General features: G+C 57.7%; 1 protein-coding gene across 9 annotated transcripts in view; it reads left to right on the plus strand.

The window, feature by feature from the left end:
* RALGPS1 (Ral GEF with PH domain and SH3 binding motif 1) overlaps nt 1-16,375 on the plus strand; it is a 191,865-nt gene that overhangs the window by 16,126 nt on the left and 159,364 nt on the right. The window lies entirely within an intron of this gene.

Genomic DNA, 16,375 nt, shown 5'->3' on the forward strand with positions numbered 1-16,375 from the left:
CCGTGTCCTGGCAGACACCTTGTGCTCCCCTGGCCTGTGGCCGGGACAAGAGGACTCATTATCCCTTCTTTCAGCGAGGGCCAGAAAGTGCCTCGCCCTCTGACCCCCCTCTGCGGTATCCCATACCCTCTCGTTCTAGCCCCTCCTGGACTGTGAGGTATTGCCCCCTTGCCCCAGGGCCCCTCTCCTTCTCCTTGGTCACTGCCCCGCCCCCACACACGCCGCATTCTGCAGACCCCCACACGCATCCTCAGTGCGAAGGGGAAGGGGAAGGGGGCCCAGGTGGGGGCCCCGTGGGGCGTGATGGTGGCGTTTCCCACCTCCCCAGCTGACGCATGTGGAGTCACTTCCGGTGGGGCATGGGTCTTCTTTTATTATTTATTTATTTATTTATTTATTTTTGCTTTTTGGGTCACACCTGGTGATGCACAGGGGTTCCTCCTGGCTCTGCACTCAGGAATCACCCCTGGCAGTTCTCAGGGGACCATATGGGATGCTGGGAGTTGAACCTGGGTTGGCCGCGTGCAAGGCAAATGCCCTACCCGCTGTGCTATTGCTCCAGCCCCTCTTTTATTTTTAGCCTAAAATGTTTCTGGTGGCCCGGGAGCCTCACCTGGCCGCACTGGCTATGACTGGTCATACATAACCAGCCGTCACCGGCCACCTGGGTCCCCGGATTCCAGGCTCGGGCCTGAGGCTGCAGAGCTGCTTCTGCCCCGGGGTGGGGGGTTGTGGTGCCCCCAGGGCCATACCTGGTGATGGTTGGAGGTGCGGGGGTTGCAGCTCAAAGTCTGGGCCTGAGGCATGTGAAGAACACGCCTCCGATCTTGGTGTTGTCCCCTGGCCCCGAAATCAGACCTGATGTCCCTCCGCTGGGTCTGGCGGCCTCAGCTCCCGGCTTCACGGCGGCGGCAGTGCTTCAAGCCAAGTGCTGGGACGCCCCGAACTGTTGGCCCAGCGGTCCCCAGCCCCCTGCTCTCTCCCTGTGCTACACCCGGGAGGGGGCGCCCCAGGGTGCTGCTGTGGGATCTGGGAGTCAGCACACGGGCGGGGTTTTGGGTGGCTCTCCCTCCTACTCTGGGCTCGTATGTGTAGGTCCAGGGTTTGTGCCAGCCTTTCCCATACTCCCTGGGTCCATCTCACGGCTTCCCCGACCGGCCAGCACCTTGGGTGCCCTCTGGGCAGGCTCCTGGGGGGGGCCCTCCCCCGCCCGTCTCTCTCTCCCCCGCACCCCTTCAGGGAGCACCTGCGTGCTCTGTGGGTGAGTCTTGGCCGTGGACGCTTGGGGAAAGATCCCAGAGACAGTAAGACTCGGTGATGGTCTGCTGTTTGCCACCCTCACTGCGTGTCTCCCACCCTTGCCAGCTTGTCAGCACCCCCAGCTAACTCCTTCCTTGGAGCCCACACGTCTGACCCGTTTTCACGGCCAGGGGACCGGAATTCCGCTTTGCAATGCTCCGTGTCCTGCCAGTCTCCTGCCCTGGACAGCACGGACCCCATCTCTCTCTCTCTCTCTCTCCTCTCTCTCTCTCTCTCTCTCTCTCTGTGAAGATAGTTGTTTTTTTTCTTTTTGAGTCACACCCGGCGATACACAGGGGTTCCTCCTGGCTCTGCACTCAGGAATCACTCCTGGCGGTGCTCTGGGGACTACATGGGATGCTGGGAATCGAACCCGGTTTGGCCATGTCAAGGCAAACGCCCTACCCGCTGTGCTATTGCTCCAGCCCCCATGTGAAGATACTTTTTATTGAAAATTATTTAGAAAGATCTGATGGCAGAGAAAGAGAGAATCGTGTGGCTAAGAGAGAACATGGCTTTAAAAGTAGAGAGAGGGTGGGGGTGATTGTCTGCCATGGAGGCAGGGGTGGCTGGGTGAGGGGGGGATACTGGGGACATTGGTGGTGGAGAATGTGCACTGGTGGAGGGATGGGTGTTCGATCACTGTATGACTGAAACTCTAACACGGGGGCTTCGTGACTGTATCTCACAGTGATTCAAAAAGAGAGAGAGAGGGGCTGGAGCACAGTGGGGAGGGCGTTTGCCTTGCACGCAGCCGACCCGGGTTTGATTCCCAGCATCCCATATGGTCCCCCGAGCACCGCCAAGAGTAATTCCTGAGTGCATGAGACAGGAATATGAGACAGGAATAACCCCTGTGCATCACCGGGTGTGACCCAAAAAGCGAGAGAGAGAGAGAGAGAGAGAGAGAGAGAGAGAGAGAGAACATGGGCTTTTCCAGAGTGGAAATAAATGAGCAGAGAAACATGGGGACAGGTGAGTGAGACACGAGCAAGGGAGACCCCAGGTCTGAATCACGAGCCCCAGATGGCTTGGGGTAGGGGTGGGGTCTTTTATACAGTTCTTCCAAGTGGGTTTTTTTTTTCCTTTTTGTCCCCCCCCCCCCCCCCGGAGTTTTGCATAGAGAAGAGTTAATGAGGCTGTTGCCTGGCATGGTTGATGATTTTCTCACGGTCGCGTCGGCTGGCACTTGCTTCCAACAGGGGCCGTGTCTGCTCGTGATTGGTGATTGTCTCCCACACAGCGTCTTCTTGAGGCGTTGTAAATAGTGGCTGCTCAATAAATGCTACTAACCGGAAACCTACGTGGAGCTGTGTGTGGCTCCCAGCATCCGTTGCTTTGTGGCCAGGGCCATGGCTCTGCCGTAGTGTCAGAGACTGTGAGAAAGGCGGAGTGCTTGCCCGGAAGAGCCCTGGGTTCCTCTTGACACTCCAAGTAGCCATGGAAGCGTCAAAAGCTCAATTTGTGCAGTAGTTTGTTTGAATTTGGACCATACCCGGGGGTGCTTTAAGGGCTACTCCTGGTTTGCCACTTGGGGGTCACTCCTAGTGCTGCTGTGGCGGGGACGGGGTATTGCCTGGTGCTGGGGAGGGACGCTGGGCCCCTGCCTTACGCCTCCCTTGCTTTGTCACTGGACCCTGAGTGGTCAACTACAAAACAAGTGACTGATGCTTGTCAGTGAGTAAAACTCAATGTCATTGGGCCCCTTAGCTAAGATCCTGGGGACAGCTTCAGGACACAGAGCCTCAGAAGTCGGGGAGGGGTCAAGCTCACGGTCCAGCAGTGGGGTTCTGCTCTGCTCTGGGTGCTTCGGAGTCTGAGGAGGGCTCGGTTCTGTGACGCCCACCTCCCCTCCCCCAGGACAAAGGGCCGGGGATCCGGGCCCCTTCTCTGCAGGGAGACCCCGTTGCCAGCTCCTACCCTGTGGGCCCCTCGAGCCGCAGCTGCCGGGGCATGAAGCATGCATGGGACGAGGCCTCCGGAGGGACCAGAGGCTGCACTGCTGTAGCCCCGAGCATGGGAACTTCAGCCCCCAAGGAGCGAGACTGGCCAAGGCGCACCAGGGCCCAAGTGGAGCGAAGGTCGGAGAAGTGACCTTTGATCTGGGAAGTCATTTGAAGAACTGAACGGAGTGGTTTGGCAGGTCCGGGCTGCCTGGCAACCCTAATGACAGAAGAAATGCAAGGCAGGCAGGGACCCTGAGCTGAGTGGCCGTCCCTGGGAACCGCAGGAGAAGGAACAGGAGCGCAGTAGGAGGTATGATTCTCGGGGTGTGACTGCAGGGCTGCGCAGAGCTCATGCGGAAGGAGACTTTCTCATCAACTTCCTGAATTCCAAGAAGAGAGGAAACTAAAAAAAAAATAAATAAAAACCTTGATAGAACAGTTTGCTGCTGCTTTTTTTTTGGGGGGGGGGGTCACATCTGGCAATGTTGTTCAGGGGTTTCTCCTGGCTCTGCACACAGAATTGCTTCTGGTGCTGCTTGGGGGACCCTACGGGATGCCGGGGATCGAATCCTGGTTGGCTGCGTGCAAGGCAAACACCCTCCCTGCTGTACTATCGCTCTTAGCCCCAGACAAGTTTGCTTTTCAAGGAAAGGAGCTCATTAGTTTTCATTGCCTCCCTGATCCCGGCTAATAACCTTGGGGCTACCTTGGGGGCTACCTTGGGGACTGGGGACTGTTGAAGGGGAAGGAGCCACTGTATGCCGGACCAGGAAGCACAGGAAGGGGATTTCAAACACAGGAGGCTGAGAACATTCTCGTTACCTGTCGTACTCAAGGACCGTGCCCAGCGACCTGTAGCCGCCGGTCAGTCTGAGGGAGAACTTGAGCCGGGAGTGACCAGGTCAGCAAGCAGGGGCGGGCCCTGCTGCCGTGGCCTGGGATGCTTAGCATGTGGAAAGCAAGGCACACATTGGAAACTGTGTGTGGGAGCACGGGGATGGATTGGAAATAACCGTTCCGAACTGTCTCCGCCGAAGCTCAGACGTGGAGGAAGGCCAGGCCGGAGAGAGAAGCGGTTCCGTTCGGACGGCGCTGACACGAGCTCAGGGCGAATGAGCCGTGGGGCACCATCGCTGCTTCTTGTTGCAGAAACAAATAAGTATTTACTTGTGATTTGGGGGTGGGAGGGGTCAGAGACTTTACGGGTTGGGCTTAGCACTGGTCTGCATCTAGTTGCTGAGTTCTGAATAACAATGCCTTAAGCATAGAAGTGTTTATACCACCTCATAAAGAGAGCGAAGAAGTGGGACACTCAGGGATGGTGGCATGAACACCAGGTGCCTTATATCTTGCTGCTCTTCCGTTCATCACAGTTACCTCCCGATTCAGAATGGCTGCCTAAGCTCCACTCATCACGCCGGCATTCCAGGAGAAGCCGGTCCGAAGGGGTTGCCCTTCACCTTTCAGACAGTTCTCAAAAAAAAGTGTCACACCACACCCAAATGTACATTGTGTTGAGCCACATTGAGCTATATTTGGTCCAGAGTTTCCTTTTATGTGTGTATGTGCGTGTGTGTGTGTGTGTGTGTGTGTGTGTCGGGTGATGGCGGGGGAGTTCAAGAGGGTAGTTTGGGCCATGTTTGGCGGTGGTCGGGGCTTACTCCTGACTCTGCCCATGCTCAGGGATAGCTCCTGGCAGTGGTCATGCCAGGGGTCGAAGGGGGTCTGCAGTGGGCAAGGCAAGTATCTTCGCCCTCACGGCTGCACTCCGGCACTCGGCTGGCTTTGTAGCTGGCCTTGTGAGTCCGGCCAAGCTTGTCCTTTCTATTGGATGGTTTCGGCGGTGGCTGCGTTAACTTTGGAGACTGCCCCATCTCCAGCATTTTGCTCTTGAGCCGGAAAGGTCAGCCCGGCCCTTTGTTGGGTGAGGGGACAGGGCCCCACAGTCTGTGATGGGGAGGGTCACGGAGAAGCTTTGACTCCTGGCGCTGCTGCGGACGCTCATAGGATGCCCTGGAGAGGCTGCCAGGGGTGGCCACAGCGGTGACAGTCCACGGTGGGAGAGAGACACCAGGCTCTTGAAGGGTGTGACCAGAGCTCTGCAGAAGGAGGAGGGTGGGACCAGGAGCTGAGGAGGAGGGGCTTTGGGGGAGGAGAGGGGCTCTTGCCCTGCTGGCCGCTGGCCTCCTGCAGGGGGCGGGGGAAGGGACTGGGCATGGACCCTGGTGCTCCAGCTGCATTTTTTTGTTTTGGGGCCATATCCAGCAGTGCTCCAGGCTCACTCCTGGTTCTGTACTCAGGGATCACTTCTGGAAGGGCTGGGGTGAGGGAGGGACCCAATATATATTTTTTAAATTTTAAAAAAATTTTTAAATTTTTACTAGTGAAACACCATGAGGTACAGTTGTAGACTTACAAGTTTTTGTGCTTGGGTTTCACTTGTACAATGATCGAGTACCCATCCCTCCACCAGTGTCCGTTCTCCACCACCAATGATCCCAGTATCCCTTCCAACCTCCATCCCCCCCCCATCCCACCCTGCCTCTGTAATGATTCCCTTTTGTTCTCGCTCTCCCTTTGGGTGCTGTGGTTTGCAAAAGAGGCATTGAGTGGCAATCATGTTCTTGGGTCTATAGTCTACTCTCAGCACGCATCTCCCATCCTGGGAAGATCCTCCCAACACCCTTGACTTGGTGCTCCCTTCTCTATCTGAGCTGCCTTTTCCTCCAGCATGTGTGGCTGGTCTCCAAGCCATGGAGTGAACCTCCTGGTACTTATCTCCGCTATTCTTGGGTGTTCGTCTCCTATTTTGTTACTTTATGTTCCCCAGATGAATGCAGTCTTTCTATGTCTGTCCCTCTCTTCCTGACTTAGCACATACTTTTCATGTAGTACCACTTGTTTGTAAATTTCATGACTTCATCCTTTCTAACAGCTACATAAGCTACATAGTACTCCCTTGTGTACATGTACCAAAGTTTCTTTAACCAGTCATCTGTTCTTGGGCACTCAGGTTTTTTCCAGATTCTGGCTATTGTAAAGAGTGCTGCAATGAACAAACAAGTGCAGATGTGACTTCGACTATACTCTTTTGACTCTCTGGGATATATTCCTAGGAGTGGTTTTGGGACCCAATGTATTGCCAGGGATTGAGCCCGGCCCCTGTGTACGGCCGACACCCCGTCTGCTGGGCTAGTCCCTTGGCTCTGGCTGCATTTTGGCACCTGCTCTAGGCTCTGCCCGAAGCCAAGGGTCTGGAGGCAGGAGGGCCCGGCAGAGGGACAGCGCTGGGCACTGACCCCTTCTCCCCCCACGGCAGGCTCCGATGCTCAGTGTGGATGTGGGGTGGGGTGAGTGTGGGGGTGTCCAGCCCCACCTTCCCTCAGACCCCGCTTCCCCAGGACCCCGGTCTGACCTCGGGCGCCAATGGGTAGATCTTTCGGGAGCCAGAAAGGGGCTGGGGTGTGGGTGGGCGTGTTAGGGAGGGCCTCACCTCTGAGCTGCCATTGCTCCTGCCCTCAGCATTGCCCCCCGGAGCCACAGAGGTGTCTGGACCCTGGGATGCCCTCAGCCCTTCTTGGGGTCCTGGAGCAGGACCCAGGGTGTGGCCGGGCCAGTGGGCTGCTCCCGCCCTTCGTTTCCGCGGTGGAGGTGGGGGTAGTTACTTCATTTCATGGAGGTGCAGTGGGCTGTGCAGGGTCCACGTGAGCCCCTCCCTGCTCCGGCTGGTGGCCACTGTCCTCTGCTGAGGGCTGATGGGGTGTGCTGGCCAGTGCTGTCGGCCTGCCCTCACCCCTGGCCACCTGCGGACGGTGCAGAGCGGGTGTCCCGCATACGGGGGGCAGGTATCGGGGCTTTGGGGTGCATTTGTGCACCAAGGAGGAGTTGGGGGGTGGGAGTCGGCACCTGGGAGGAGGGACACTCAGCCTGGACTGGACAAGGAAAAGGGGAGGGTGTGAGGGGACTCCATGTGTATGCGAGCACCCCCCTTCCCCCGGGGGTGCCCCACTGGCCGAGTGTTCAGCCGGACAGAGCCAGGGTGTGCTGTGTCCCTCAGGTACCTCCTGTCCCCGGCACTGCCTGGCCAGGGGTCCCTCTGCTCTGAAACTCCCCGGCCCCTTCTTGGGGGTCCACAACATGCCCCAGCCTGATGCCTCCTCACCTCTCAGCCCACTTCTGTCAGGTGAGCTGTCACCCCTCAAGGAAGGACACAGCATGAACCTGGTGGAGACCCTCCCCCCTCCCCTGTCCACCCCAGACACGTCCAACTCAGTCCCTGGCAGGTGGGCTGTTGTGCAGTTTGCATCCTTGTTCTCTGAGTGCCACACAGGCAGTGATCCCCGGGCCCTTCCCTCCTGGCACCACGTGGTGTGGCCCCAAGCCCACCGCCCTTGTAAGAGCCTCTAACAAGCTCTAATCTTCTAGAGCTTCTGGTTGCGAGAAAGGTGGTCACCAGGGGGCGCTGCAGCACCAGGCATGTGACTGTCCTGCGGCTGAGGCAGGAGCCCCCTCCTAGGCTGGCCTGGGAAATGCCTCCTCTGTTTTCCCAAACCCCCATACTCCGTTGCTCCTAAGTGTTCTCTGCCCATTCTTAGAAGGAAATCAGGGAGCTGAAGAGGCAGCGCAGCGGGTAGCATCCCCGTGTTGACACTGGTTTAACCTTCGACCTCCCCATATGTCCCCCCGCCCAAGCCCCACCAGGAGTGAGCCTGAGCACAGAGCCAGGAGTCAGCGCTGAGCATTGCCTGTGCTGCCCCCAAACTGAAACCCAAGCAACAGACAAGAAACCAAGGGTCAGGCCCAGTTTTTTTGTGGGGGGCTTTTTTTTTTGGCTCACACCCAGCGATGCTCAGGGGTTCCTCCTGGCTCTGCACTCAGGAATTACCCCTGGCGGTAGCTCAGGGGACCCTATGGGATGCTGGGACTCGAACCCGGGTCGGCCGCGTGCAAGGCAAACGCCCTCCCCACTGTGCTATTGCTCCAGCCCCAAGAAGCAAGGGTCAGGGAGAAGGGTCCCGCACATGCCAGGCCGTGGCCCGCTTCGTCCCCTGGCACAGTGGGGGGTTAGCCCTGGTCGCCCCCAAGCTGCCATTGCATGTGGCCTGCTCAGTACTGAGCTGTCTGAGAGTGTCCGGGAGGGACCCCTGCACCCTGAGCCCAGGAAGGCGCCCCCACGTAGTTAGATACTTGGGGGGCTCAGATGGGACGTGCACGTCTGCCACTTTCAAGAAGACATCTGTAGACGATTTACAATGATACACTGGATCCTGCCGTGTGAACTGGAGGTCGGCATGTCCCACGGGGCGGTCACCACCCCAAGGCTCATTTCTGTTCTTTGCCACCAAACTGGCCACGCCCCTTTGCATTCTCGTCTGGGCCCTGCCTTCCCCCCCCCCGCCCCCCAGTGGTGCTCAGGGGCGGCTCCTGCTCTGCTCTGCTTGGGGACCCTGTGATGCCAGGGAAGGAGCCGGTACCCCTGTACCTGACTCAGGGGCCCCAGTTTCCCCCTTCCTTGAGGTAACCATTATTTTGTTCTTGTAGTCTAGGATTTTCGTTATGTTTGAGTTTGCTTGCTCATTTCTTTCTTTATTCAGAACTTTTGTATTTTTTTTTTTTTTTTGCCTTTTGGGTCACACCTGGCGATGCACAGGGGTTACTCCTGGCTCTGCACTCAGGAATTACCCCTGGCGGTGCTCAGAGGACCCTATGGGATGCTGGGAATCGAACCCGGGTCAGCCACATGCAAGGCAAATGCCCTCCCCGCTGTGCTATCGCTCCAGCCCCTTATTCAGAAGTTTTAATTTTTTTCATGCAGTTAAATCTGCCAGTAGTCACCTTTGTTTTACGGCTTTTGAATCACCCTAGACAGAAATTTTTATCCCAAGGTTGCACTGTAGCGCTGTCCTCCCATTGTTCATTGATTTGCTCAAGCCAGCACCAGTAATGTCTCCATTGTGAGACTTTTTGTTATTGTTTTTGGCATATCGGATATGCCACGGGGAGCTTGCCAGGCTCTGCCGTGCGGGCGGGATACTCTCGGTAGCTTCCCGGGCTCTCCGAGAGGGATGGAGGAGTTGAACCCGGGTCGGCCGTTTGCAAGGCAAACGCCCTACCCGCTGTGCTGTTGCTCCAGCCCAAGGTTACAAAGAATTAATGACATGTATTTAGTATGTTTCCTTCTTTTCTTCCGCGATGCCGAGACTGAACTCGCAACCTCACCTATGCAAGGCAGGTACGCCTTCTTGGAGCCGTGTCCGACTAGTACAGTATTTTTTAAAAATTTTTATTTATTTTTTTGCTTTTTGGATCGCACCCAGTGATGCTCAGGGGTCACTCCTGGCTCTTCACTCAGGAATTACTCCTGGCGGTGCTCGGGGGACCCTATGGGATGCTGGGAATCGAACCCAGGTCAGCCACGTGCAAGGCAAACACCCTCCCTGATGTGTTATTGCTCCAGCCCCTAGTACAGTATTTTTATGGGGATTTTTTTGTTTTGTTTCTTTAATCTATCACCAGTCTTTCTTTTAAAGGATACTGAGGGGCTGGAGCGATAGCACAGCGGGGAGGGCATTTGTCTTGCATGTGGCTGACCTGGGTTCGATTCCCAGCATCCCATAGGGTCCCCTGAGCACCACCAGGAGTAATTCCTGAGTGAAGAGCCAGGAGTGACCCCTGTGCATTGCCGGGTGTGACCCAAAAAGCAAAATAAATAACTAACTAAAATTAAAAAATAAAGGATACTGAGAGCCAGAGAGATAGCACAAGGGTTAATGAGCTTGCTTTATAGATGGCTGACCCGGTTTCAGCCCTCGGCATTGCATAGCGTCTCTCAAGCCCCACCAGGAGTTATCCCTGAGCACAGAGCCAGAGGTAAGCCCTGCGTCCCACCGTGGGTGACCCAAAAGCCAAGAACAAGACCCCCAACCCCCAGAGATACTGGGTGAGATTCTGTTGAGTTTTGTCTCCCTGCCCTTGGTTTTCCTTTGTCGCTCTTGCAGTGATGGGGGGTTTCACGCCGGGCTTTGGGGAGTGGTGACCCTTTCAGTTCAGTGCTAGTGCAGAACAGGAAGTCTCTGGGGGTGCTGGGGCTCTCAGCCCCAGGGCGGGTGCTAGGGGGGTGCTCCCTGGTAGTGCTTGGAAACCTGTAGGACGGACCTGGCTCTACTCAGCCTGGTACTCGGCCTGGAGGTCTGGGGACCACCTGTGTGACTTGGGGTACTGTGGTGCCAGGGATCAAATGTGGGACCTCGCACAGGTGAGTCATGGGCTCCAGCCTATGAGCTCTCTCCTGGGAGGCCCCTAGGATGATGCCTCTGGCGCAGGTGTCAGTGGTCATGTGGACTTGTCTGCTTTCTGGATGTGGTCAGCCAGGTTGCTCCGTTCATCTTTTTTTTTTTTTTTTTTTTTTTTTTTGCTTTTTGGGTCACACCCGGCGATGCACAGGGGTTACTCCTGGCTCTGCACTCATGAATTATTCCTGGCGGTGCTCAGGGGATCCTATGGGATGCTGGGAATCGAACCCGGGTCGGCCGCGTGCAAGGCAAATGCTCTACCCTCTGTGCTCTCTCTCCAGACCCTCCGTTCATCTTTTTTATTTTTCATCCAGTTGTTTCCTGGCAGGACAGAGCCTTCTCATTGTATTCCTCGTCCTCCTCCTCCTCTCCTTCCTCCTCCTCCTCCCTACTTTTAATTATTCTTCCAGATGAAATTTTGAATCAGTTTGTTGAGTTCCAAAACGAAACCCGGCCTCCTCCCCCCGCCCCGCATCCCCTTAGGGTTCAGAGTGAACTTGGGTTTAATTTATGGAGCACTTGGGGGAAAATTGATGTCTTTACAATATTGCCTTATTCAGCGGAGTAAAATTTTCTCCTTTTAAGTTTTTGTGTTTGTCTCTCAGGAAGGTTTTAAATTCACTTCCAATAATTCTTGCAGATTTCCTTTGGAGTCTGCTTTGAGGTCCTTTTCTCCTAGGCCTCTGCGCCAGGACATTCTCTAGCTGGTTAATGTTTGCATAGAGGAAATAGTTGATTTTATGGCCGGATGTCTCACACGCATAGCTTTCTCCTTGGTCCGGTTCCATTTGCTTCAAGTCTTCTAGAAATGCTTAAGTTTGGGTTTTTGGTGGCATCCTTCAGCATGGCGGCAGGTTGATCATTTTTCTCATTCTTGTATGTCTTTTGGTGATTTTAGCATCTGTGCAGGGGCCTGGCCAGCGTGAAGGGCCCAGTGTGTTATCCCAAATCCGGCCTTCGGTTGGCATTTCTGGGACACTTTTGGTGTCCACCCCGTGCTTCTCCCCCGCACTGTGGGGTGTGGGCTACACCTGGACGCAGACTCCAGCCAGGTGGAGGCGGCTCTGGCCTCAGTGGGGCCCTGTCCAGCCAGACCAGCCAGCATCTCTGGCCCTCCAGGTACGCCCCCAGGTGGCAGGGGGCTGGGTGGGGAGGAGCCCAGCGCGGTCCTTCCTGGTCAGGCTCCTCGGGATCTACCAGGCACCCGGGCTGGGGGTGTCCAGCCCTGCCAGCTGCCTCTGGTGGGGACGGTCTCCCCCAGCCCTGTTGCAGAGGGAGAGACCCTCTGGCTTCAAGAGTCACAGGCTCATGGGGGGGGTCCCCACCCAAGATTGCTCTGCCTGCCAGAAGTTTGCGTTTCTTCGCGGATCCCTTTCCTTGTGGACACCCGGCTCTGGAGCCCAGCGCAGGGGTGGGGGTGGGGGGCGCACGCGGCCGGGTCGGGAGGAGGGCGAGGGCTCGAGGGGCTGCCCCATGCCACGCTCCGCGGCCGGCTCGGGACCCAGCCGGACCGCCTGTCCCGAGGGAGCGCCCCTGCCGTGACCGCGTCTGTGCCCGTGCCCGCGCCCCCGCGCACCTTTGTATGTGTCCAGGCACGCGCCCGTGTCCGTGTGTGTGCCCGCGGCCCCCCTGCACGCCCGAGTGCGTGTATGTGCCCCTGCGCGCCTGCCCGTGTCCATGTGCGTGCCCGTGTCCATGCGCGTGCCCGCCCGCGTGCGCGTTTGTGCCTGCGTGTCCGCCCACGCACGGGCCTCCCCTGACAGCTCCTGGAGGGGAGTGGGCTGGAAACCCTCCCTATTTCCTTCCTGTCGTCTATCGTCCTGCTCCTGTCTGGTTCTCCGACAAGCACCCCCCTCCCCGCCTGCCCCAGAGTGGGGCCGTACGGGGGGTCGTCTGTCCTCCACCCCCCCCCCCCCAGGACCGTTTGGAAGGCATCACCGTCCTGGACCCCACTCCCCGGGCACGCATTGCCTTCTCTGACCCCCATCCAGGCCTTGGGACTCCGCGGCCCCCTGTCCTCCCGGCAGCAGCCGGCCTGCGTGGCCCGTGTTAGGCCGGGTTCCTGCTTTCCAGAACCCTCGACGCGGACGCAGCATTCCCAGGGGCGGCTTGGCGGGAAACCAGGGTCGCAGATGGGATTTTTCCTTCCCCCTTCGCGGAGCCCACACACGCCCGCCCGGCCAGACGGTCCATGGAACGGAGAGACGTGGGTTGTTCTGCGGTTCTGATACAGCCGCCACGTTCCTGCTAAGTTACATCATGAGAATCGCCTTTTCTCCGGCAGCGCTTGGGTTTCCAGGGAACCGCTCGCCGTGCAATTGTGGTTGTGGTGTGCACGTGTGTGTGTGTGGCATGTGTGTGTGTTTTGAGGAGGCAGAGGGAGAAGGGAAGGTCAGGTCATAGTGTAGAACAGATTTGAGTGGCCCCTCGCTCCTGCCACCTGGCCCAGCATCTCCCTCTGCCTTGCTAGTTCTGGCACAGGAGACGGGGTCCTCAGATGATGGTCTCGTGGATCTCTGAGCCTCAGTTTTCTCCTCTGTAAAATGGGCTTGGAAGGATGCTTGTTAGGGGGCGGGGGGATGGGGGTTAGCGGCGACAAACTGCCTTGTTGGCTCAAGGCCATGAGTACGGCTCCCAGCTCCGTTCCCCAAGCCAAGTTCTGGTCCAGCTACTGGCACTGCCATTTTGGCTCCCTCATCACCCTAGAGTGTGACCTTGAGTGCGTGTGGGCACTCGGCCAGGGTTGGGGGCTCCTGGTCGCTGCTGCAACAGCATCTAGTGACAGGGCGTGGAGGCTGCTTCTGAATCCTTTACCTTGAGGGGGTTGGGTGATAGGGCAGAGGGTACAGAGGGCAGGGTGCCCTTACCTGGCACCCTTGCCAAGTCGGATGGGTCGACTTGGGTTCAATCCCTGGCATCCCAGAGGGTCCCCTGACAGGAGTGATTCCCGAGTGCAGAGCCAAAAGTGCCATCCCTGAGCACCAGTGGGCATGCCCTCCCCACCCCAGACACAACACACAACCCGTCCTTTACCCTTGAAGCCGATCCGGTGCCGCGGGGCTTGCTGTCTGTGCCCCGGGTCCGTAGGGCCCATGATGACAGAGAGAGCCAGTGACGGCCAAGTGAGCTGCCTGTGGCTGGAGGTGCTGTCTTCCCCTGCCCCGCTGGGCTGGTCGGTTTCACGTCGGGGAGCCCGGCCAGGCCCCTCCGTGCCCTCCTGAGCCTGTGCCCGCGTTCCACGCCGTTGCCTCCCCTCACCCCCGCTGGCTTCCAGCCCCACCCCCCTTTTTTCCCCCTTGAGTGTCTGCTCCGTCGCCAGCGACCTTCGGGACAGGTCCTCTCTGATGCTACCTGGAGCCCCTCGTAATGTGGACCCTCCTTGCTCCTTAAACGGCCCCAGTACAGATTGGCAATGCATGTTTTATTTATTTGTTTATTTTATTTTGGGTCACACCCAGTGATGCACAGGGGTTACTCTTGGCTCTGCACTCAGGATTTACTCCTGGCGGTGCTCAGGAGACCATATGGGATGCTGGGAATCGAACCCGGGTCGGCAGCGTGCAAGGCAGACACCCTACCTGCTGTGCTGTCTCTCCAGCCCCATGCGATGCATGTTTTAAAGAGTTGGTTTTACACTCCTGAGCAGATCTTGGGAATCCCCCACCCCACCCCCGACAACAGCTGTCCTGTCCTCCCATTGTTCATCGATTTACTCGAGTGGGCCCAGTAACGTCTCCATTTTGAGGCTTGTTGTTACTGTGTTTAGCATACTGAATTCGTCATGGGTAGCTTGCCAGGCTTTGCCGTGTGGACGAGATACTCTCGGTAGCTTGCCGGGCTCTCCGAGAGGGGCGGAGGAATTGAACCCGGGTCAGCTGCGTACAAGGCAAACACCCTACAGCTGTGCTGTCGCTCCAGCCCCTGCCCCTGACAACAGCAAAGAAAGGAAATTTTGTTTTAGAATAACTTTCTCTCTTTTTAACGTAGCTCTGTAACGCTGTCCTCCCGTTGTTCATCAATTTGCTCAAGTGGGCACCGATAACATCTCCATTGTAAGACTTATTACTGTGTTTGGCATATCGAATACGCCATGGGGAGTTTGCCAGGCTCTTCTGTGCGGGCCGGATACTCTTGGTAGCTTGCTGGGCTCTCCGAGAGGGACGGAGGAATCAAACCTGGGTCAGCCGCCTGCAAGGCAAACGCCCTGCCCACTGTGCTATTGCTCCAGCTCCTTTATAATGTATTAATTTTATTTAGTTTTGGTTTGGAGTTTAGGGCTTACTCCTGGCTCTGTGCTCAGGGATCATGCCAGCCGGGGGTTGGGGGACCATAGAGTGCTGGGGACCATTTCAGCTATTTCAAAATACATTGACTGTATTTTCACATCATCGCTTTCCTGGGCAGTCCTGTTGGATTGAGTTTGAGGGTAACTGTTTCATGCATTTATAGACTTTTCTGTCCGAAGGGGCCCCGAGTCGCTCCACACTGGGTCAGGACACTCAGTGGCGGGTCTTCCTGGCCAGCAGCCGAGGAACTCAGTGAATGTGGGCACAAGGTGGAGCAGCGTGGACCTGGCCCCATCTTGGGACCCCTGTGCCTCTGGGGCTAGGTTCCTTGGGGCAGGGAGTGAACTTGGCATTTTGGGTATAGCAGTGGTCGGTCCAGCTCCCTGAAACCAGAGGGACAGTTTCACAGGTTCTGGGGTGGGCCCCGCACCTTCTGTCTCTCTCCTGATACTGGGGGCGGCATCTGTCTTGCTCCTGGCTGGGTTTGGATCCAGGGGTGCAGGACGTCCGCAGGCCCAGGAGAGCCAGGCCGCCTCCAGGCCCAGTCACTCAGACGTGGGCGGCACCGTGCCCCACCCCCGGGGCCTTCCTGGGCCGCCGTGTGCCAGGTTGGGGCCTGGCCAGGCCCCGGGGACTGAGTCTGTAGAGGGGGGTGGGGCTGCGGTTTCTCCGGCTCCTGGCAAGGATGCTCCGTCCAGCCCGGGCCTGCTGGGCTGCATGTGAAGTATCGCTTGTGTGTGTGCAGGTGGCCGTAAATCAGGCTGCGTGTCAGGGGCGAGACGCGCCGGAGTCAGATGGGAACCGCGGCCCTGTCTTCCCTCACAAAACCCCGCGCTGTTCTCCCGGCCCCGGCCCCAGAGGGCAGCGACGCGCGGCCTGGACTCCGCGTGCCCCCCACCCACCCCGGCCTCTCACGTCCCTCGTCACCTGAGCCCCTGGAAGGTACCTGGACCCTGTGAGCCCAAAGACCCACCTCCCCTGGCCTCAGTTTCCCAGGAGTGAGCCATCTGTGTCTCCCGGTGTGGTCCAGATGACCCGATGAGCTGGAAGTGTTGGAGTTAGCCCAGTGCCTCCTCTGGAAGCAGCACTGGCCCCGTTTGCTCTGCTGGGGACAGTGGGGGTGGAGAGGCAGGTGGCCGTGGTCGTGTCCTTCAGATGAGAAGTCAGGTGGGCGCAAGTGGCCCATCTCGGAAGCTGGTGCCAATGTGGAAGGAGAATTTGTCAGTCAGGAGAGAGGCTCGGCCTTGGGTGGGACTAGGCGGGGCAGACTGGGATCCATCTGTGCTCCCCAGGGGAGCATGAGGCACACCCCACACCCCAGGGGGAGCAGCCTGGCACAGGTGCAAGCGAGACCCCTAGGGGAGGGTCAGGCTGGTGCTCCCATCATCCCACCCGTCATCCCCGGATGCTGCTCCCCTCGGCTCAGAGCCTGCCCTGGCAGCTTGCCTTTGAGCTCTTGAGCTGGTTTGTCTTCTGTCATTTTTTTTTCTTTCTCACACCTAGGGTACTTGGGAATGGAACCCACATCTCCAGTCTGTTGTGGCATCTCTGT

The sequence above is a fragment of the Sorex fumeus genome, unplaced genomic scaffold, assembly GCF_029834395.1.
Source record: "Sorex fumeus unplaced genomic scaffold, SorFum_2.1 ptg000233l, whole genome shotgun sequence".
Classification (NCBI taxonomy): Eukaryota; Metazoa; Chordata; class Mammalia; order Eulipotyphla; family Soricidae; genus Sorex; species Sorex fumeus.